Genomic DNA, 23,911 nt, shown 5'->3' on the forward strand with positions numbered 1-23,911 from the left:
TCAGCCACCCTTGGGCCACAGACACACAGGGGACTCCTTAGCCACACCAGCCAACCACTCTCCTGGCTTCAGACCTGCAGGTCCACATGGCTGTCCCACGGCACCTTCAACTCAGCCCAATAAATTCACCCCCAAACGTAGGCTCTTTGGGGGTCACCACCTCAGTGACTGGTGACCCCGTCCCTCCAGGCCCATCCAGAACCCTGGGCAGCTCTCCCATCCCCTGTCCCTTCCTCTCCCTCTTGTCTCAAACCCAAGTCCTACTGAATTGACTGCTAAATGGCTCTTGGCTGTGTTCCATTCCTTCTTCCTCTGCTGTCACCCTCCTAGCTCAGCTGACCGTCCTCTCTCACCCACATGATGGCTTCACCCACCTCACAGACCACCCTGGCCCTGGGCAGCCCCTCCTCCCCATTCCCCATACCATGGACAGAGGGACCTTCCGGCCACATCACATCCCTGCTAACCTCACTGAGGTCTCCCACTGCATTTAAAGACACCCCCCGTGCCACAACATGGCTGGAAAGGCCCTGCACTGTCTGCTCCTCCAGCCCCAACCCCTGCCTTCTTCCCTCGTCATCCTCACCCCAACGCTGCTTAAACCCCACTGAACTTCATTCAGTTTCTTCACTCTGCTGCTCCATCTTGCCTCCAGGATTTTGCACGTGCAGTTCCCCTGCCTGGGACTCTTTTCCCTGCTCTTTTCATCTGCCTGAGTCCTCATCATCACAGCCACACGCCCTCCTGGAAGTCTGTCCTGGGTTTCCTGCTCCTACCTGCTCCCATAACACCTGAGCTGCCCAAACACACAGATAAGCCCTGTGGTGTCACTGCTGGGTGCTTTCTCATTTCCATGAGCAAAGGACGGTGACCCCCTGGCCCACTGCCCAGGACAGTGCTTGACACAGGGTGGTGGGAGGAGGTCTCAGCAAGTGTCTGCAGAGTGAATTAAAGAGTTATTTTATCCTCTGGGCTCCTCAGCTGGATCACGAGCTCCTGGGGAAGTTACTGGGGGCAACATTCTCCGGGCTCCCCTCAACAGCTCACAGTTCGCAAACATTTGACTGAGTGACTGAGTCAGCTCAGGCCCTGCAGTCTGTGGCTGTTTCCTTCCAATCGTGGTGAAAGTCACCCTCGAAGGCAGCCCTGGGGAGGACAGAAGGCAGCGCCTTCCCGCCACTGAGCCCATGGCAATCAGAGCCCAATGTCACCAGCGACTCCTGTGAAATTAGAAGTGACTTCACACGTTGAGGGCATGGGGCAAATGCCACCACCTGTGGGTATTTCCATCGGGTCTACACCCCAGAAAGGGGGAGATGCTGCCTTTCTGAAGTAGGTTGTGCCTGAGGCGGCCTCAGCAGAGAGGAAATGTGTAGGCGTCCACAGCCAGCCCAGCCTGCTCAGAATCGCACCCATACTGAAGTTCTGGAGGTGGTGGCAGTGATTCCTCCTCCAGCTTCCCAGAGTCTTGGAGTGCACTTAGGAGATCAGCGAGGCCTCTGTGCACTGATGGAAGCTGGCTTCCCCAGAAATCTGCTGGAGTGAGGGCCTGTCAGGGGCCCTCCTGGCTGACGTTGACCAGGACTGGCCCAGGGACCAGGTGGACATGAGGGCAATGATGTCACAGCTGCCCCGACGGTTGATGCCCCGTGGCTTGCCATGGCTGTGGCCTTGGAGACAGGGTCTCCGGCGCAGCGCCTCAGCTCCGCTCATACTCGCTCTGCCCTGGTGGGCTCCAGCCTTTCCCTTTCCCTGGGGCTTAGCCTCCCAATCAGTCAAATGGGCAGATTAACACCCACGGCCTTGACTCTGTCAGAGACTGGGGGAAGAAATCGTGAGTCAGGGCAGCGAGGTCTGTGGGGAGCGTTGTGAAGATGTGAAGTGCTGAGCTCCCTGGTCCCTGGTTGCCACCATGGGCTCGGAGCCACGTGGTGAGTTCGCTTTCATTCCTTAAAAACAGGCAGCCGCTAAGTGGAGAAACTGGGACACCTTGTGCATCTTCTCAATCTTAGTTCAGTGCCGTTTCCAATAAACCACGGCTATCCTTTATCAGGGATAAAGTCCTTTGGATCATCCACCTTCAGCTTGGACAGAGTTTCCTGATAAATAACAACAACAATCATAGTTGCCTGTGTTTCCCAGAAAACAAAGATGAGGCAAAAGCTTATGTGCTAAAACTTGTTGGAAAAGTGCATTCCCAGGCTGCAGGAGTGAGGAGAAAGGAGAAGGAGGCAGAAAAGAATGAAAAGAAAATACAAGGAAGCTTCTATCAAGCTGGGCACAGACTGGGGACAGCCTCACTGCACGGTCTTGCAGAACGTTCTCAGAGATGGGACAGGAGCTGCTGTAGGTTCAGTCTACCTGGGAAAGAGGGAGAGGGATTTGCTCACCAGATCCCATGTCCCATTTGTCAATGTCTGCCCCACGAGGTATTAATTTCCAGCACTCCTGGAGCTGCCTGAATGTGGGCCCCCAAGGGTCCCTTGGAGTTGAGATCTCAAAGGTAACAGGGAATCCCTGACATGTGCCAGGGTGGTCCTCTACCAGAAACCCCTCCCGCAGCATTTCCCCTGGGTCTGGAGAAGCCTAAGGAAATAGAAGTGGGAGGGGCCAGCCCTCGAAGCCTCATTAACTAAGGCTTCAGCGTGGGACAGTTACTATTTCATCTGATGGACTCCTATCTTAGGACTTCAAGTGCCCTTTCTTTTCTCTCCTCCTAGATAGCTAGTACTCATGCTCCAAGGCCCAGCTCAGATGTGATTTCATTCCTGACTTTTCAAGGCGGAGTTCTTTACATTTTCCCCGGGGTCCCCACAACACTTGGCTTACCCCTCTTTATGGCATTGTGATGGGCACTGCCATGATTTTGCGCATCAAGCTCCTGCCTTCTGTTAAAATGGCTGGGCTTTCCTTTGGGAACCCCCTCAGTTCATCAGATGTGAGTGGGACTGATTTCTCCACCACCCCTAGTCACCCCATCCAGAGAGTGGAGGTCATTGGCAGAGCTATTCCAGGACCAGGTCTGGAGACTCTTGGTCCACGTTACCATCCATCTCATCTCAGGCTGTTGATTTGTCTATGGGTAGTTATCTCATAGTTGGTACAAGCAATACTGTTGCTTAGCTCACCTATCATCTGTTCTTAACCCTCTCTCCCTAGCTACCTTCCAGCTAGGCATTGCAGGAAACAGAGTCCTGGACAATGAAATATAAGTAGAAGTCTGCTGTGGGTTTCCTGAAACTGTTTGGCTTTCTTGATTTAGTCACTGCCTTGCCCTCTCTTCCCCATCTTCCTGCAGTTGATGTGATGGGTATGATGGATGTGAAAGATGGAGCAGCAGCAGCCGGTTTGCAGCCCTGAGGGAAAGGCCAAGAGGCTGGTGGAAGTCTCGGTGATGCCATCTCCAAGATGCTGAACCACGACCAGCAATTTCCTACCCCAGATTTCTCAAGATTTGAGGAAAACAGTTATGTAATTAAGTTTCTATAGCTATGCTTTCTGTTCCTGAAGCTGAAAGCATTCCTGATTAATGTGGTTAGTTTTCTGTTCAACTAGCGAACAGTACAGTGGTAATGACAGAGTCCTAGACTATCTGGGCTGAAAGGAACCTCAAACAGAGGTCAACCAGTGACCTGTCCTTTCATTTCACAGGGACGAAAAGGGACAGGAAAGGGGTCCCTTCTGGGGTGCTTGTCCAGGGTGCTTCAGGGAGAGAGGGGTGGAACCAGGACTGTTTTCTGCATTTCTCAGCAGCTCACGGTTGCTTTCACCACACCTCACTGATGTGTGCTATCTTCCAGGCAATAATGACAAGAGCCACCATTTACTTATTAGGCCAGGTGCAGATTAAGTACTTTGCCTATATCAATTCATTACATTCTCACCAAACTCCTCCAAGGGAGACAGTCTTGTTATCATTTGCATTTATGAGGATGAAACCAAGCACAGAGAGATCAAGTAACTTGTCCAAGTATCCAAATCCAGACATTGTAGTGGTGATGACTCCAACCTCAGGGGTCTGGAGCCTGCGCTCCCACATGGAACCACTAGGCTGTACTGCCTGGGTGGGGTTTCAGAAATGCTGGTATAAGATTCCAGGCTGGTAGGAGCTTCTTAGGGTGAGACGAGTAGGGGCAAATCAGCAGGGCCACCGCTCTGGTAAAGTCCTTGGGGCACTGCTTCTGGGAAACACAATGTCAGTGGTGCCACTGGGCTGTCCAATGGGGTGGCCCCAGGGTTTTTGTCCCTGCAAGTGTCATACTGTGAGTTCCTCAGGAACTAGATGACAACATAAACAAATGAAGCCAGGTGACTATAGTGAGGGGTGTGGAATGAGGCCAATTGGGGAGCCCAAGCACCTTCTAAAGGAGCATCGGCCCCTCAGCTTCAGCCTCTGTTACTGTGGGAAAATATGGGTCCACATTTTACAATTTTATAGGTTTTTCAATGACTGCCTCAAATCTGGACCTTTTTCTCTCTCTCTGCTTTAATTTAATTTAATATATCTCTCTTGGTTGTGCATCATTTAATTTTATTCTTAGGTAATTTTTTTATTGTTATATCATCCATATACCCTAAAATTCACCATTTTGAAGTATACAGTTGAATGGTTCTTAGTATATTCACAAACTTGCATAGCCATCACCACTATCTCATTCTAGAACATTTTATTTATTTTTATTTATTTAGAAGTGGAGCTTTGCTGTGTTGCCCAGGCTGATCTGGAACTCCTGGGCTCAAACGATTCTCCTACCTCAGCCTCCTGAGTAGCTGGGATTACAGGCACAGGCCACTGTACCTGGCTTCAATTCTAGAACATTTTAATCATCCCCAAAAGAAACCTCACATTCAGTGGGTACAGTGGCTCATGCTTGTAATCTCAGCACTTTGGGAGGCTGAGGCGGGCCTATCACAAAGTCAGGAGTTCGAGACCAGCCTGGCCAACATAGTGAAACCGTGTCTCTACTAAAAATACAAAAATTAGCTAGGCATGGTGGCACACGCCTGTTGTCCCAGCTACTCGGGAGGCTGAGGCAGGAGAATGGTGTGAATGGGAGGCAGAGCTTGCAGTGAGCTGAGATCATGCCACTGCACTCCAGCCTGGTGACAGCGAGACTCTGTCTCAAAAAAAAAAAAAAAGAAAGAAAAAAAGAAAAAAAAAGAACCCCCACATTCATTAGCAGCCATTTCCCATTCCTCTCCCCACCTCCCAGCCCCAGCAACCACTTACCTATTGTCTGTCTTTATGAATTTGCCTGTTTTGGATGTATCACATAAATGAAATTGCTCACTATGTGGCCTTTTGTGACTAGTTTCTTTGACTTAGCCTAATGTTTTCAAGGTTAATCTATATTGTGGCATGCATCAGTACTATATTCCTTTTTATGGCTGTATAATGCCATTGAATGGGTATACCACATTTAAATCTGTTATCTATTACCTATCCATATTTAAATATGTTATCTGTTATGAGTTATTCATAAAATGATGGACATATGTGTTGTTGCCACTTATTGGTTATTATGAACAATTTGCTATAAACGTTTATATACAAGCTTTTGTGTAGACATATGTTTTCAATTCTTTTACGTATATGTCTGGGAATGGCATATGTTGCTAGATCATATGATATGTCTATATTTAACATTGGAGGAACTGCTAAACTGTTTTCCACAGTAACGGTACCATTTTACATGTTCATAAGCAATGCATGAGGTTTTAATTTTTCCACATTCTTTCCAATACTTGTTAGTGTCCATCTTTTCTATTACAGCCATACTAGTACATGTGAAATGGATTTCATTGTTTTAACTTGCATTTCTCTAATGACTCACAATGTCAAGCATCTTTTCTGTGCTTAGTCTCCATTTGTATATCTTTTCAGAAATGTATTTTCAAGTCCTTTGCTGCTTTCAAGATTTTTTTTTTTACCTTTGTCTTCTGACAGTTTGATTATGATGTGACTAGTGTGGATGTCTGAGTTTATTCTACTTGGAGGTCATCGAGCTTCCTGGCTGGTTTTTATCAAACTTGGGAATTTTTTTGGCTAGTATTTCTCAATGATTCTTTCTTTCCCTTTCTGTCCCTCCTTTCCTCCTAGGACACCTATTATGTGTATGTTGTCACACTTGATGGTGTCCCACAGGTCCCTGAGCTCTGTTCACATCTCTTCATTCTTTTCTCTTTCTGTTCCTCAGACCGTATTATCTCAATAGACCCATCTTCAAGTTCATTGAGTCTTTCCACTGCCTGCTCAAATATATTCTTGAGCCCCTTCTAGTCAATTTTTATTTCTATTATTGTACTTTTCAACTCCAAAACTTCTAACTAGTTCTTTTTTATATTTTAAGAATAATTTCTGTATTTTTATTGCTATTCTTAATAGCAAATATCATCTTCCTACACTCTTTAGTTTTTTAAACATGGTTTTCTTTAATTCTTTGAACAAATTTAAAATGACTGACTTCAGGTCTTTGTCTAGTTAAGTCCTATGTACGGACGTCCTCAGGGACAGTTTCTATTGGCTGCTTTTGTTTCTTGTGTGTGGTATATACTTTCTTTTTTTATTGCATAGCTCATCATTTTTTTGTTGAAAAATAGATTGTTTAGATAATATTTTTTGGCAACTCTTGAAATCTGGTTCTTTTCCTCCCCCAGAGTTTGTTGCTTTTTGTTTTTTGTTGTTCATGATGTTTGTTTAGTGGCTTTTCTGAACCAATTCTTTAAAGTCTGTATTCCTTGTCATGTATGGAAACAAGTCTCTGCATGATTGAAGAAAGACTTCCTTAAATGCCCAGAACTAATGTTTCCAGTCTCTGCCGAGGACCTCTATATCTCTTGGGGTATATCTTCACTCTCAGGCAGTTGACAACTCTGGCAAAGCCTTCACTTCTTGCTTGAGCACAGCTTTAAGGCCAGCCAGAGGAGAGAGTTTAGGACCCTCTCGGTTCTTTCCTGAGCATGCACACAGCCCTGCACATGTATGTGCCCTTCTAGATTAAGAACATGTGAACTTTTCAGATCCCCCTGTGGGCATCTAACTCCCTGGATTTCACATTTATGCTTTCTGATTAGTCTATTGTTTGCCCCAACTATTACTACCACTGTAGGCAGCTGAAATGCTAAACAATTGCCTCTAATTGTTTTGGCAAATGTTGCTGGGGGAAAAGGCTGTTTATGCTCATTAAAAATCAAGTCCAGTAAAGATAGCCTTGAGACTGGGGTTTTTCAGGGAACCACCAGGCAGGGAATGGGGCTCAGAAGGAACTCCAACCCTGTTCTGATCCCTCTAGTAGTTGCCTGGCTGCTGGTTCTCACCAAAATTGTGGGCTATTGGTTTTTAAAAAGCTGGGACAAGGGAGGTGATAATTGGATTACTTTAAAATCCATAAATTTTGTTAATCTTAACAAGATTCAACCATTTTTGTTAAATAAACATCCCTGGGTTGCTGCAAGCCTCTGGTTAATTTCCTAGAGTTATAAAAAAAAATGATTTGGACAATTTTGGCAGTTTGCTCACTGAATTGATGAAGGAGAAGATTTTCAGGTCCTTATTCTGCTATTCCCACTGATGTCCAGATCATTTACATTAAATACAATGTTGCATCTTATTTTTAAAAAATCAGAAAACTCTTGGGTGGGCCAAAGAAAACTTGTGCACAGGCCAGATATGCCCCAAGCACTGCCAGTTTGCAATCTGCGGCTTAAGAAACCATACTTTTTTTCTCGTAAGCAATTGCTTTCTCTTCTCAGAATTGTAGGTTACTCAGATGCTAGACCTGAAAAATGGATTCACAATCAGCAACAGGGAGTAGGAGTGACCTGCTTGCATCAAGAGGATTGCTTATTTTGATTGTGGTTAAAACTACAGTCTTGTAGTTTGTTTATTGGCATTTTTCCTTTAAAAGCACTCCAGGAGTCTACGGTGATCAGCAATAGAAAGATAATTAAATTGTGATTTTCCCCATAATAGGCCAGTATAAAATAATGGAATGAACTAACCACAACTGCACACAAAGCATGGGTAACAAACATAATGCTGAGCGAGAAAAAGAAACACAAAGGGTACAGACTTGTGATTCCATTTGTACAGAGTCTAAAAATAGGCAATGCTAATTACCGAGGATGGAAATCAGGACAGTGATTATCCCTGCGGGGGCAGGGAGTGACAAGAAGAGAGAAGGGAAGATTCTGGGTGCTGATTCCGTTCTCCTTCTAGATTTGGATGCCCTTTCATGAATGTGTTCCATTTGGGAAAATTCAGTGAGTTTTACACTTATGAACTGTGCATTATTCTGCTTGTGTACTATATTTACTAAACAGTTTACTTAAAAACGGTCTCTCTCCTACGGGTTCCCACAAAGACTTTAAACATACCTGATGTATGCCCCCAGCCCTAGGTGGACCTAACACACATTTCCTGCAAGTTGCTCTGGAAGAATCATCTCATTCCAGCCCAGTGATGTTGCTGTGTGGCTCCTGGGTTTGGAAGCACAAACACTTCACAGGAGTTCCTGGGTTTTGGTTTATTCACAAACACAGAGATATGCTCTGTCTGTGTTCAGACTTAGGGATAGTAGATGGCCTGATGGCGTCATATTGATTAGTATATATGAAAGCAGTTACATTTTACTTCTATTCCATGGCTGAAGTCTAGCCATGGGGTGTTCTTAGATCTGGGCTGGGAGAGGAGAGGTTACTTAGCAACCATTAGTTGATGGCATGTGGGTGGAGGCGTTGACTCTACTTATAGCAGATACAAGAAATATCATTAAGCTTCATGAAGCCAGAACAGAGGAACTGAACTGAATAGTAATTATGATTAAACAAAAGAATGCGTCCTAGCAAGTCCCATGTTGTCAGTTTACGCCAACATTGAGGCCTCTAGCTCAGATAATTTGGACCTGCTGCTGAGTAGACTAACGCTCTAGGGTAAGTTGCAGTGACTGCAGGCGAGACTCCATGGACCTGGCATGCTCCAGAATCACCAGCAGTAGGTGCTGCTGCAAACACTCACCAGCCAGGCCAGGGCCCTGGTCCCTGTAGTTGCCATGGTGATGACCCAACAAAATGGAGTCAACAGGGAGAACTTGGCAGACACTCTGATCTTGGGGATGTGCTTGAAGGGCTCTGCCCTGCCCTCTTCAAGGTCAAGCCTAAACAGTGAGGCAAACATATTGAAGCATTTGCTCTGCTTCCTCATTGGTCAAGTTGTTTCTCTGGTCAACAGTAGTCCAGGAGCTTCCTCCATAGACCACGGGTGCCCCATCCTGCAACAAGAAGCCAAGCATCCTTCCTGGAAGTGATCAGGCCCCAGCTGGGTTCACGGAACCTTCAGCTCACAAAATGTATCTAAGCTGTTCTTCCCACCAGCTTGGCTGAGGTTTGAAAACCATATTCCTTTTATTCCTTTAATTTTCTGTATTTTGCCTCTTTTAATATTCCTCTTACATATGCATATAAATATATAATTAAATATCCTTTCTAGGTATACCAAAATGGCCAGTTTAAGTTGGAAAATACATACTCAGATGCACACACACACGCCCATTTTCCACTGGTCAAGTGGCTTTTGTCATGTCATTGATTTCAAAGAAAGCTTACCAAGCTTTTAGCCTGATCTTCAACCCATGACAGAAATTCCTTTTTCAGCATCCCTGGAGCCTTCTCAGCCTCTCTTTCCTTGAACACCCCAGGGGTGAGTACAGTATCACTTAGTAAGTTTCGGGTTGCAAATGGCAACAAAAAGTCAAACTGAACAAAACATTAAAGGGAATGTATTGGCTGCTAAAATTGAGTTGGAGGAAGCTCAGGCAGGCTCCACAGCCTTGGGCTCAATTTCTTCTGGTGGTCTTGCTTTGTCCTCGACTCTGAAGCCTCTATTCCCACTGGCCTTCCTCATGGTCACATAATGGCTGTCACTGCCCCAGGTTGTTGTCTGCACTCCCCATTCTCCAGGTGGGAAAAAGTTTATTTTTTGGTCAATTTTTATTGTATTTTATTTATTTATTTATTATTTTTAGAGATGGAGGCTTACTCTGTCACCCAGGCTGGAGTGCAGTGGCACAATCAGCTCACTGCAGCCTCAAACTCCTGGGCTCAAGCAATCCTTCCACCTCAGCTTCCCAAGAAGCTGGGACTACAGATGTATGCCACTGTGACTGGCTAACTTTTAAATGTTTATTTATTTATTTTTGTTTAGGGATGGGGTCTCACTATGTGGCCCAGGCTGGTCTCAAACTCCTGGCCTCAAGCAATCCTCTCACCTTGGCCCTCCAAAGTGCTGGGATTACAGGTATGAGCCACTGTGCCTGGTCAGAGGAGGTTTCTATTCCAAAAACTCCATGCATTCAAAGTCCTATCCACTCTAAATGGATGACTGTGGTTCACATGCCCAGCTCTGAACCAATTCCAGTGGTCAAGGGGAATACCACATGCTCACTGGCTTAGCCCTGGGTCACGTGATCACCCCTGAATCAATCATAGTGGTTAGACGAATGTGATCCTTTTGTGGACCCATCTTAAGATTGCCAAATGTTTTCATGATGAAGTATTTCTTTTATCTCAGCCACTTTTGATGATCCAGACTGAAACTAATTGACTCTTCCTCCAGTTCATCTTCCCACACTCCTGAGTTCACCAAACACCCCTAAGTCCTAGCGGTGGGGGCTGCAGGACTCACAGAGGAAATGGATGCAGAGAGCTGACCTCCAGGCCCTTCATGGTAATAGAGGAGTAAAAATGCACACATGTGTGTGACCCATAGACAAACACACCCCAGTACATGCAAACACCCCAGCACACCTGCCCACATCTCAATACACATGCCCACATGCACACACATGCACACATATGTGGGCATAAACAAATACCCCAGTATACATGCATACATCCAAGTATACCTGCCCATGTGCGCACACACCCCAACATACCCTCCCACGTGCACACATACCCCAACACACCTGCCCATGTGCACACACACCCTAACACACCTGCCCATGTGCACACACACCCCAACACACCTGCCCATGTGCATACATACACCCCAGTACACCCATACCCTGACATATACCCCAGTCCATAATTGCCCATGTACACACACACTCCAGCACATCTGTCCATGTGCATATACATATCGGCACATGTGCACTTATGCACACACCATGGCACACACACCACCAGAACATATGCGTATGTGTACACACACCCCATCACACATGCAAAGATTGTTGCAAAGCCTATTTTGGAGAATGCGCTCAGGATAAAAACTACTTTTCAGCTTCCTTTCCTCTCTGCCCCCAAGATATATTTCCCGACACTTCTGGGTCACAGCCTTCAGAGGGATATATTTAATACCCAAGGGTCTCACCACTGATGAGCTCTAAAGCATTACTTAGAAGCATGATTGTGTGCCAATAAAGAGGATAACTATCCTATTCTCTGAGGGCTGCAGACAATCTTCCTCCTTGTCCCATGACACACTTGTAGTTAACAGATAGAATTGCCAATTGTCAGAAAATAGGCAGCCCCTCTGAGATCAGCTCTATGCACTTTACCAGGATTTGCTTCATTCATTAAACTGAGTTTTTCTCTCACGGGGTGTCACATCCAGGTTGGCTTCTCAGCCTGCTGCTCTTCAGCTAACTCCCTGAAACAAATTTCCTAAAACTGACTCTGTTGAGTCCCAATCCAGAACTTTTCCTCATTTCTAAATGATATAAATTTCCTTAGGAAATGTTTAAATTGGCTGCCAGTATTATGGTTTTATGGCATCCACATTACACATTTCACAGATTTCCAAACCTGCATGTATCAGAACTGAAAAGAGCTGAGCTTAAAATCAAAAGAGCTGAATCACTGTGCTCTCTGAAGCTTAGAGAACCATTTAATTGGAGCAATCAATGTGCAATAATAAAAGCACTTTTGCAGTCGTTTTACTTTTTTCACTTGTAAGGACAATGGAAACTGTTCAGTTCAAAAGTGACTAATTGATCAGTTACATGGTCATTCAGCAAGAATTTTTTGAATGACTTCTCTGTGCAAAACACTGTTAGGTGTGATGAAGTGTAAAAAGAAGTGTAATACAATTCAATTAAATGAGGCAAATAATGATGAGTTCCTGCCATACATCAAGAAGTCTGCTAGATTCCGAGATGAGGTAGTGAGCAAAATGCAGATCTTATCACTGAAGAGATGACAGAGTCAAGTGGTGCATCCACTAAATCAGTAACTCTCGTTTAGTAAATGCTTTGTGCTAAATAGGAAATGAGTTAACATTGGACACAGGCAAAGTCTGGGACATGCCTTCATTTCCTACAAGTTACATGCTGCATGGAGAATGTGGGTGGGTGCTCAGAGAGATGGTGGGCTGTGGTGATCTGTGAAAATTATAACTGTGGGCACTGGCTCTGGACTCAGATCCCTCAGGACAAAGCCGTCTCTACCCTTACTCACTCTGAATGTGCATAGGACATTGAAATGCTCCATGCCTCAGTTTCCCAAGTTCTAAAAACTGGACACTAGTACCTAATTCATTGTGAATGAGAGAGTGCATGTAAAGAGCTCTTGTGAGCCATTCCTGGAGCTCAGAGGGTGGGAGGGGGTGGCTGTCACTATTGGAGAGTCACAGCTAGTTTTGGTTCCTACTGGGTCCAAGGAGAACGCTGACAGGCAATGTAGCCAGAAAGAGTGTCTACAGCATGATAAAAGAAAAGCTTCTTACAAATTAACAGAGTTTATTTGAGCAAAGAACTATTCATGAGTTGGGCAGCACTCAGAACCAGAAGAGGTTCAGAGACTGCCACCCAGTAGTCTGGACAGTGAGCTTCTATAGGTTGCACATGAAAGCAGAGAAATCACCTGATTGGCTACCACTAGGCATCTGCCTTATTTAGGCATGGTGTGATGAGTGGGCTGCCAATGATTGGTTGAAACTTAGCTGTTTCTGATTGCCTGAAATCTGGCTATTTGTTACCAAAAAAAAAAAAATACTCCTAAGTTAGGTTTCTGTTTGTTTACTTACCAAGTTAGGTTGTAATTTGTTACTTAGGAGCTTAAAGTAGGGGGATAGCCTTAGGCTAATGGCCTTCTGCTTATCTAATTTATCAAGTACATAAAGATTATCCTGCCTCAGGAATATGGCATTGCATCCAGACCTGGTACCAAGCTGTGAGCCTCCCAGTCTGGCAGAGGCTTTAAAGCCATCAAGCCCAAAGCATGTGGTCTGCCATGCTCCTTTGCCCTGAGCCATCCCTCCACAGTGTGGGAGGCAACTTAATGTAGGGTTGTGGGTTGTAGCAAAACTGGCTTCTCTCTGGCTGGCTACAGTCTGTGAAGGCACTAAGCAGCAGTGAGAAGTTAAGTAAACATCACAATGTCATTAAATTGCTATGGCAGTAAATCTTAGGGTCTCAGGTTCAGAAAATGGGTGGCTCTCAACCTGGGCAATTTTTCCCTCCAGGTACACTTGCCAACAACTGGACACAGTTTTGATTGTCATAACTGGGTAAGGGCATAACTGGCATTTACAGAGTAGTGGCCAGAAATGCTGCTGAGCATCCTACAATATGCAGGGCAGTCCCACAACAGAGATTTCCCAGCCGCAAATGTCAATAGTTCTGAGGTTCAGAAACCTTGAGACAGGGCAGCAGCAATGGCTGGTGCTTGCTGGGGGAGGAGGGTGGTTTAATCTGAGTCTTGAAGGACCAAGAAAGTTAGAAGAGCAAACAGGAGAGTGAAGTATTCCAGGAAGGGTCCCAGCACAAGCAAGGATGGGAGAGAAGGATGTTTGAGGGGCGATAAACAGGCTGGCTCGGCTGGAGGGGCGTTTGTGCAGGCGATGTGTGGAGCGCGTGTGGGGTTTGCTCTCCAGGCCTGAGCAAATCCTCAGGCTTCCTCTGAGAAACTCCCCATCCCTGTCCATGTGGTCAGGAGGGACTTTCAGTCAAACTACAACCTCCCCCAGTCCAGGGGGTAACATGTGGCCAAGACAGGACCATCCCGTCCTCCTCTGGGGACCTGAATCATGAACAGTGACAAGAGGACCCTAGAGGTTGGAGTGGAATCATTGCCAGCACAGGGGAACCAGGAGCTGCCCTGATGCCCCGACCCTCTTGAATTTGGCTCTTCACATTTAATTTTCCTAGAGTTCTGTGACTTACCTCATATCTTGCCAATAAATGTCTTCAAAAAATTAAATCAAGGAATCCAGAGTTGGTTTCTGTTGCTTTCACTCAACATTGGTTGGGAGTCTGTGGCTTGGGTCTTCTCGTGCCTGGACCCTAACTCTAGGGACAGCTGGTTTAACCAAGCAGAAAAATAGTCCACTGAATAGAGGACTGTGGTGTGCTGTGAACTGATGGCAGCAACACACACATACACACACATATAAACACACACACACACACACACGAGAGAGGACACGTAGGGACAGCCAGGTTCGTGGCCGACACTGAGCAGCCACTCTCCTTTCTTCCTTTTTTTTGAGACAGAGTCTCACTCTGTCATCCAGGCTGGAGTGCAGTGGCATGATCTCAGCTCATTGCAAGCTCCACCTCCCGGGTTCATGCCATTCTCCTGCCTCAGCCTCCCGAGTGGCTGGGACTACAGACACCTGCCACCACGCCCGGCTAATTTTTTGTATTTTTAGTAGAGATGGGGTTTCACCATGTTAGCCAGGATGGTCTCGATCTCCTGACCTTGTGATCCACCCGCCTCAGCCTCCCGAAGTGCTGGGATTACAGGCATGAGCCACCACACCTGGCCACCACTCTCCTTTTTCCCTCGGTAACAGAGCCCTACTTTTGTTCACCCCTCCAGTAGAAAACAATGTGCTGAGGAAAGGTGGCCCTGCCTCAGCCCTAAGGGACAAACATGATTGCTCAATGGTTCAAGGCCAATCAAAGCATAGTAATCCTCTTCCCCTTTGTGATTGTTTTGCAAGCAGGCCTGTCATCCAGTTCTAGCCAAAGGGACTTAAGGGACATCTACTAGAGGCTTCTGGGAAAGAATTCCCAAGCCACACAGGAGAAAAATCCCCCAGCTCTCCTTCCCATCCTCTGTTTTGGACAAAGGCTGGTGATGCTTGAGCCATGGCAGCCACTGGAAACCTCAAGGCAAAGGCCAGAGAATCTCAGAGATGCAGAGACAGAGGCCTGACATTCTAGAGCTAGAGAGTAAACCAAATTAGAGTTGTCTTTTCTGGGCTTCCTGTTAAGTGAGTTAATAAATATCTTTTTAACTTAAGATGGTGCTTCTGAAACTTCAATGTGGACATGAATCACCTGGGGCTCTTATGCAAAATGCAGATTCTTATTCTGTAGATCTAAGGTAAAATATAAGATTCTGAATTTCTAACAAACTCTTGATGCTGATGTTGCTGGTCCATGGACCCCACTTTGAGTCATTAGACTATAAGCCACTTTTAGCTGCATATTCTGTTACTTGCTGCCAAAAGCATCCTAACTCTTCTGACCATTTGCATAGTAGCCCCACCCACTGGATGGAACCCAGAGTCTCATCTTCCCATCAATCAGATTCACCCTCCTCCACCTGTGGGAGGAGCCAAGAGACAAGTGCTTGGGGAGAAGACCATCCTCCTTCCAAAAGGCAAGAGCACTTCCTGGTGTTGTGAGCCTGGGTGAGAGAGAGATGGAGGAGGATGGAGGTAGAGCCAGATGGCAGGGACAGATGCTGATTTGGGGATGTTCTGGGTCTTCGATTGCCTCTTTATGGTCTGTTTATGAAACCCAGACGCCCTTTCAGTGAGAAGCAATTCTGCCATGTTTACTTTGGGAAAGAAGCCACAAAACCCAAATTGTCATCTATTTCCCAGTCTTTTCCAGTTTCCAAGCATATCATCCTTTTCTATGCCTTGGAGAACATTTCAAGCCTCCTGGAATTTTTCTCCAAGGAGGGACCTCAGGGTCACTGCAACAGGATGGCCTGCTGAACCACCAAGAGGCCTAGGATCCTATCCTGAAAATCAGGGATTCCATGTGGGTCTCTCAGGCCCAGCTCTCTTGTGAAATTAAGAGCTTCAGATTAGTCATATTCGGACGTTGAGAGGTGGAGGGAACACTGGAAATGGCTCTGCCGCTCATGTGCTGTGTGTCCTTGGGCAAGTGATTTGGCCTCTCTGAAAACCAGTTTCCTCTCCTGTGAATGGCAGAAGTTGGGTCAGGTGATTTCTTAGGGCCCTGCCCGCTCTAAGCATTTCATGGTCTCAAAATTCTTGTAAACAGGACTTAGCTTAGGTCAGTGCTCTCCATGTTGGCTGCACATTTGAGTCACCTGAGGGACATTATCGACTCTGGTGCTTCTGTGTTCTACCCAGATGATCTGATCTGATAGATTTGGGGTCCAGCTTGGCCATCAGGAATCTTTAAACCTTCCCAGGTGTCACTAACATATAACCAGGATTGAAAGCCACTGGGCTACGCCTGATTTTACAGAAGAGGAAACTGGGCTCACATCTCTGGTCAGCAGGTCAGCCACCAGCAGAATCCAGTGACTCCCGCTTGCAGGTGTGGGACCTCACAGCCACCCTCTGCAGTGCAGCGCATCTCTAGGACCTGGGGAACATTGCACCTTTCCATTCTTCAATAAACTTCTCCTCCATCTCTTTCCCTCTCTGCCCCGCCCCTCGCTCCAATGAGCTAAATCTTTCTCAAGTAGCTCCTGCCTCTGTCCTGTGAACGTGCCTGCCAGGAGGAGTCGCCACGCCTGGTTACTTCCTTGAACTAGGGAGGAAGGAGGGAAATATGGGCTTAGACACGTGGAACTCAGGGTCTCCCATGTCACTCTGACTACCACCCAAAGCACCTTGCTCTGGGTTTGTCACAGGACAAGGGGAAGCTGCTGTGATGTCACTGAGGGTAATGAGAAAGTTGAAGAAGAAAGAGGAGAGAAATAGCACATCTGTAATTAGACATTCTTCCTGGTTGCTTCTTTGCATGTTGAAAAAGGCTTGCTACAATCCAGTCATGTTTAGCCCCTTGGGGTCCCTGGTGCAGTGAGTCCAGGACCAGGACTGGGGGCTTTACTCACAGCTGCCTTCCCAAGTCCTGTTGACCTTCGAGCATCTCCTGCCCCAGGGCCCAGGAGAGCGCTGCAGCAGCCACACACAACATGAGATGCTTCTCTGGGTGTGCCTGGCTTCACCCTTCTGTGCTTCTGATGGCAGAAGATAGAAAGTGGCTCTTCCTCCCTTGCAAGCATTTCCATCTCGGAAGACTCTCTGGGGAAGAACACGAAGGGGGAGAGGCTTCCTAAGTCCCTTCACTGGGGGCTTATCCGTGACCGACGTTCCTGGGGATACATACATTTCATCAGTCACTTTCCATCTCACTCCACTCTCCCTCCTCCTCTCTGCAAGCTTACACTGCAGCCCGATGGAATTACACACAGTGCCTTGCATATGCCAAGGTTCTTCCACCTCTAGTCATGCTGTTTCCTGTCCTGGAACCCCCTTCCCAACTCGATCCTGCTGAGCAGCCTGGGATCTGTGTACGGGACGCCCCTCAGAGTCACCCAGACACAGGGGAAGCTGGGGTGTTTATTTCCTGCCTCTCAGTCACCAGTGCAGGCCTGCTCCTGGGGCACTCACCCCCAGCATCTCCAACGCTAAGGCAGCTCAGAGAGCCACTTTCCTGTCCAAGCAACCCTTAGAGACCATTCCCAGGAGGAGGGAATGTCCACCTGTGTGGCGTCCTCCTGGGGCGCTCCTTCTAGGGGGGACCCCAGTCCCTCCTGCCCTTCCACCCAGAATCCTCCTGTCTCCTGGTGAAAACTGGAGCCCGGATTCTAGCTCTGCTGTGTCTCTCAGACTCTGGTGAGTGTCAGAATGTTTTGGAGGCCTTGTTAAAACTCCAATGGCCAGGCCCACCCTGAGGTTCTGATTCAGGAGGTCTCAGCAGAGCCCAGAGCTGGCTTTCCCAGCAGGGCCCCGGGGTGCTGATGCTGCTGCCCCTAGGACCACCCCTGAGAGCCCTGGCTCTCCACCAGAGCCTGCTCACCTGGAGACAGTGACCACAGGCCACAGGTCACCCCTCACTGCTTCACTCCACGCCCTCTCCTGTGACCTCATCTCCTCCCACCTCCCCCTCGGTCACGTGGCTCCAGCCACACCCACCTCCCTGCTGTTCCTCACCCAGGATCACCAAGGTCTCTCCTGCCCCGGGGCCTGTGCACCTGCTGTGCCTCTGCTTGGGGTGCTCTTCCCAGGGCTCGCTCACCTCCTCAGAGAGGACTCCTGACCCCTGACACGCCTTGCCCTTCACCTCTATCGTCCTTTAGAACAGCCCCCACCTCCCGCACATCATGCAGTTGCAGGTTCAATGGCTACTGCTTGTCCTCCAGATTCGAAAGTAACTCGTGAGGTGAGGCGGAGCGGGGGCGGGGGCAGGGGCGGGGGCGGGAAGGGGTGGGGGTGTTTTGTTCCCTGCTCTGTCCCGGCACTCAGAGCAGTGCCTGGCAGTGGTGGGTACTCAGTACACACCTGTTAGCAAGTGACTCCGATGCAGGGACCGTTCTCTCTAATCTCCAAGTCCACCTTTCTTATGTTATACTAAGGATTTTCAGTGTTTTTTCATGCACCATCCAATCTTTTTTGACTCTTAGATCGTATGCCTCAGAGCCCATCTGGGTACAAAAACACCCGTTTTCAAAAAAGGAACCAGAAAGTGGTTTCATCTCGCTTTAGGATGTGAATGAAAGCCTCTCCTTCCGTCTCCCGAGAAGGGACTTTCAGAAGCTGCAGGTGCCCAGGTCCAGGCCCCACGCTGTGGCCCCACAGGGACTGTACTCACTCTTTATTTTTCTCTTTTCCAGCTCTCCACAAGCCAACAGCTCTCTCCTGGCTTTGATTTTCAACCATTTAAGTTGAAAAAAATTCAAAACAAATGAAATGCACTTAAGAGAAAGCCTTGAGGAGTTCAGCAGGCCACCCGAAGTGAAGGGACTCCTTTGGGGGTCTTTGTTGTTATCAATTATTTATTGAGCCCTGATGTGTTCCTGGCGCCACCAAGACCGAGAGGAGACAGGGTCCCTGCCCTGGGGCATCCCAACAAAGAAGGGAGAGTTTGTGAAGCTTAAAAATGTCCCAGATGGTAAGACAGTTACATGTCATACCTCAAGGCTGCTCTATACTTTTATTATGGTTTTATTCTTAAGGCTGTTTATTTATTTTCTGATGTAAAAGGTAATAGAAAGTTTATAAACTATTCCTAGAACATAGACAAAAAGTAAAATTCGACTTCATCCAGCATTTTTAATGCACATGTAAGAACTCTACTTGGTTTATGGCCGGGCGCCGTGGCTCACGCCTGTAATCCCAGCACTTTGGGAGGCTGAGGCGGGCGGATCATGAGGTCAGGAGATCGAGACCATCCTGGCTAACACGGTGAAACCCCATCTCTTGCTAAAAATACAAAAAATTAGCCGGGTGTGGTAGCAGGCGCCTGTAGTCCCAGCTACTCGGGAGGCTGAGGCAGGAGAATGGCGTGAACCCGGGAGATGGAGCTTTCAGTGAGCTGAGATCGCACCACTGCACTCCAGCCTGGGCGACAGAGTGAGACTCCGTCTCAAAAAAAATAAAAATAAAAATAAAAATAAATAAAATAAAATAAAAAACTCTACTTGGTTTATGAAACTGGGATTTAGTTTGAACGTGTACTCTTCAGAATCTGCCTTGAGTTGACATCAAATTACATCACCTACATTTATTCATTTTTCTTTTCTTTCTTTTTTTTTTTTTTCAGAGTTTCGCTCTTATTGCCCAGGCTGGAGTGCAATGGCGCGATCTCGGCTCACTGCAGCCTCCACCTCCAAGGTTCAAGCAACTCCCGTCTCAGCCTCCCTGAGTAGCTGGGATTATAGGCGCCCGGCTAATTTTTTGTATTTCTAGTAGAGACGGAATTTCGCCATGTTGGTCAGGCTGGTTGCTTACATTTCTTTATGTCATAAAGCAGGCTTCAAAACGGAAATTTTAATCTCTTCAGAATATTCCATCACATAGATATATGATAATTGCCTTCAGTAGTCCTCTATTGCTGGATGCCAGTTTTTTGTTTTTTTTTTTTTTTTTGGTTATTATAAATAACACCGCCATGAACTTCCTTAGTTTCGAAAGATTTGAATCACTCTCATTATAATTTCAGTTTATTTATTAATTTAATGTATTTTTTGAGACAAGGTCTCACTCTGTTACTCAGGCTACATTACAGTGGCACAATCGTAGTTCACTGCAGCCTCAAAATCCTGGGCTCAAGCGATCCTCCCACCTCAGCCTCCTGAGTAACTGGAACTAAAGGCGCACCCCACCACACCCCACTAGTTTTTAAAATTTTTTTGTAGAGACAGGGTCTCACTTTGTTGCCCTAATTTCACTTTATAAACAGGAAGAAAGAAAACCTAACTTTAAGTTTGAAACCAAATCCTAATGCTTTCTCGCAGTTCTATTTGCTGAGGTTAAGGTGGGTATGAAGGATGTTGTTGAACCCACTAGGCTGCAGTTGCACCAAGGAACTGCGGGTCTCCACGAGGAGTGAGCGCGGGCTCCCAGTGACCCCACCAGCACCTCCTGTTTTTTTGTTGTTGTTGTTTTTTGGTTTTTTGAGACGGAGTCTCCTTCTGTCGCCCAGGCTGGAGTGCAGTGGCGCGATCTCGGCTCACTGCAAGCTCCGCCTCCCAGGTTCATGCCATTCTCCTGCCTCAGCCTCCCAAGTAGCTGGGACTACAGGTGCCCACCACCACACCGGCTAATTTTTTTGTATTTTTAGTTGAAACAGCGTTTCACCGTGTTAGCCAGGATGGCCTCAATCTCTTGACCTTGTGATCTGCCCGTCTCAGCCTCCCAAAGTGCTGGGATTACAGGCGTGAGCCACCGTGCCCGGCCACTCCAGCACCTCTTTCAAGTACAAATCCAGACCAAGGCACAGGGCCCCTGCTGGGTCTGACCTTTTAGCACAAAGAACAACCAAACCATGGGAAACACTAAATAATTTGATGCAAAGTAATTTCTTTCTTAAACATAGTGCATCCCTACATCTTTCTCTCTTATTCTTTAGCTCCATATGAAAGAGTCTGCTCTGGAGCAAGTCCACGAGGCCTTGAGTACCACTGGGAATGGAAGCTCCACTGAGGCACACATAAGCCTCTGGTGCTTCCGTCTCTGCCATGAGAGGGTGGAAGAGACACTGGGCCACTTCAAAGTTGTTAGGTGGCCAGTGGCTGGGTGGGCATCATGTGAGGGACACTTCACTTTCCCATTTCTTTGTACCAGACAGAAAAACAGTGGAAAATCAGTTATCTCCAGTTTAAAGTTGATGGGTCAACTAAGGCTCTTTGGGCTTAAGAAATCAGTTCATATAGGTTTTTGTTTGTTTGTTTGTTTGTTTTATGAGGTAGGGTTTCACACGGTCACCCAGGCTGGAGTCCAGTGGCACGATCTCAGCCCACTGCAACCTCCACCTCCAGGGTTCAAGAGATCCTCCTGCCTCAGCCTCCTGAGTAGCTGGGACTACAGGCGTGTGCCACCACATCTGGCTAATTTTTGCATTTTTGGGAGAGATGAGGTTTCGCCATGTTGCTCAAGCTGGTGTTGAATTCCTGGCTCAAGTGATCTGCCCACCTCGGCCTCCCAAAGTGCTGGGATTACAGATGTGAGCCACCCTGCCAGGCCCAGTCCATATAGTTTTAAGCTCATTTGGATTTAATATAAAAGTTTAAGCTTTTGGCCTACTGTTTAATATTGAATTGTTCCTTTCATGGAATCATGAGTGATTTTTCACAAGTTTCTCTTCTTTTTATAAAAAGTGACTCTGGTGGCCAGGTGCAGTGGCTAACACCTGTAATCCCAGAACTTTGGGAGGCAAGGCGGGCAGATCACAAGGTCAGGAGATGGAGACCATCCTGGCCAACATGGTGAAAACCCATCTCTAGTAAAGATACAAGTTAGCTGGGCGTGGTGGCACGTGCCTGTAATCCCAACTGCTCAGGAGGCTGAGGCAGGAGAATCGCTTGAACCCAGGAGGCAGAGGTTGCAGTGAGCTTAGATCGCGCCGCTGCACTCCAGCCTGGTGACAGAGTGAGACTCTGTCTCAAAAAAAAAAAAAAAATGACTCTGGCTCTGGCTCTATATCTAAGGGGTCAACTGCACCATTGTCACCACAATGCCATTTTCTGGAAGGAAAAGCTCTATCTGACTTCACAGTCCTTAGGAGCCTTGTTATGGAACCTGGTGGACAAACCATTTTAACTGGACATGATGTTGCTTTTTAATCAATGACTCCTGCAATTTTAGGTGAGTATGAGTCTGGAGTTTTAGATTACAAACAACAGGAAGCCAATTCAACCCAGCTTTTTAAAAGAAGTTTTCTAATTAAATGTGTTGATTCTGTTAGCAGAGAACTCTGGGGGCAGTGTGGGTTGCAGGCATGGGTAGATCCAGGTGTCAAATGACATTCTCAGGACCCATGCTCTCTCCATCATTGGCTCTGATTGCTCAGGTTTGGGCTCCATTCTTGGGCCACTCTCTTGCTCTGCAGCAAGATGGTCAAAGGCAGCTCTAGGCTCTCACCCTCATCTTCACATCTCCAAGTCCAGAACAAAGAGCTTTCCACACCTGCTACAGATCTGGGAGAAGATGATCCTATCTTTCTTGAACCTGAGGCTAGTCCTTACTCCTCCCTAAGTTCTAACATATTTACTTAAAACAAGACACTAATGAAATGACTATATAAGTGCCCCACTGCCTCAGTATGCAAAAAATGTGTTTGTATATATAGCTTATTCTAACAGTATTCAAACTGTGGCTTGATCTTACTGAGCTCCAGTGGCCATAGAGAATATGATTCTTTCAGGTGTTTTCACAACAGATATCAACAACTTTTACAGCAACTATCTTTACACCTGCCTTCCCTTTCTCCTCATCAGATCAATTAGTCTTGTTTCTTCTATTTCCTGCTTACTTTCCGCTCCCCCATTACTGAACTTCTGATTGAAGAAATATACAGAACTGGGCACTGAGGCATTGAGGATGCTTTCAAGCTAGCAGTAAAGAAATGCCCACAGGGTCATCCTGCCATCCTGACAATTGTCTTCTTTCTGCTAGGATAGGCCTCATCACTCCTCAGATGGTTCTCGAAGGATAACACACAGGCCAATGGGCAGCCCTAGGCCAGTGGGATTACCAAGACATGAAGGCTTTCTTTCTGTCTCAGCAACCTTCATGCTTGGTCAAGCAAAGGTGTTGCTTAAGTCAAACCCAGGGCAGGGGAGAGCAGTTGAAGCAAAGTGAGTCTTTGGAGGCCCTGTGGTTGTGGGGTCTGGTGTGGAGACAGTGAGAACAGAAAAGGTGGGAGAGAAGCAGTCAACCCGTGAATGGCCCCATTCAGACACCTTTACCTGGAAGACGTGGCAGGTGAGCAGCGAGTTGAGTGGGAGAGTGGGAGAGAGAATGAGGAAGTGAGGGAGAGAATGGATGAGTGAGCACCTGCTTGGATAAGCCGACACCCACCAGGGATCAGGAGAACACCGAACAGCTGAGGCATGGTGGCGTCTCTCAGCAGCCTCCCCAGGCCTGTGCCCCTGGGTCCTGACATGAGAGCTGATGACCATTTATTATCACTGGTGATGTCAAGAGGTGGCTTGGAATGGTTGTAACCGTCTGTTCATTTTCATCTCACCTCCACATCCACCACAAATACACAGTGACGTTGCTCTGCAAAAGCAGCAGCACACAGCCCCCCCAGAAGCCCCTTCCAGGTAATTGCCAAAAGTTTCTTCCATATGGAAATTCTGTAGTTGTGTGACCTCAGGCTAGTTACACAACCTCTCTGAGCTTTGCCATCGTCTTCTGTCCTATGGTAAGAATGATACTGAGGTCCTAGGGAGCTGTGAAGCATATGCTGTG

At 47.0% G+C, this 23,911-nt stretch overlaps 1 long non-coding RNA gene across 1 annotated transcript; it reads left to right on the forward strand.

Annotated features, from left to right (window-relative positions):
- The first annotated feature begins 18,149 nt into the window (after positions 1-18,149).
- On the forward strand, positions 18,150-19,982 carry LOC129529150 (uncharacterized). Its single transcript, XR_008674586.2, has 3 exons — positions 18,150-18,377; positions 18,829-19,106; positions 19,758-19,982. It is a non-coding gene; the product is annotated as an uncharacterized lncRNA (long non-coding RNA).
- The last annotated feature ends 3,929 nt before the right edge of the window (positions 19,983-23,911 follow it).

This window comes from Gorilla gorilla, chromosome 21 (assembly GCF_029281585.2).
Source record: "Gorilla gorilla gorilla isolate KB3781 chromosome 21, NHGRI_mGorGor1-v2.1_pri, whole genome shotgun sequence".
NCBI classification, from domain to species: domain Eukaryota; kingdom Metazoa; phylum Chordata; class Mammalia; order Primates; family Hominidae; genus Gorilla; species Gorilla gorilla.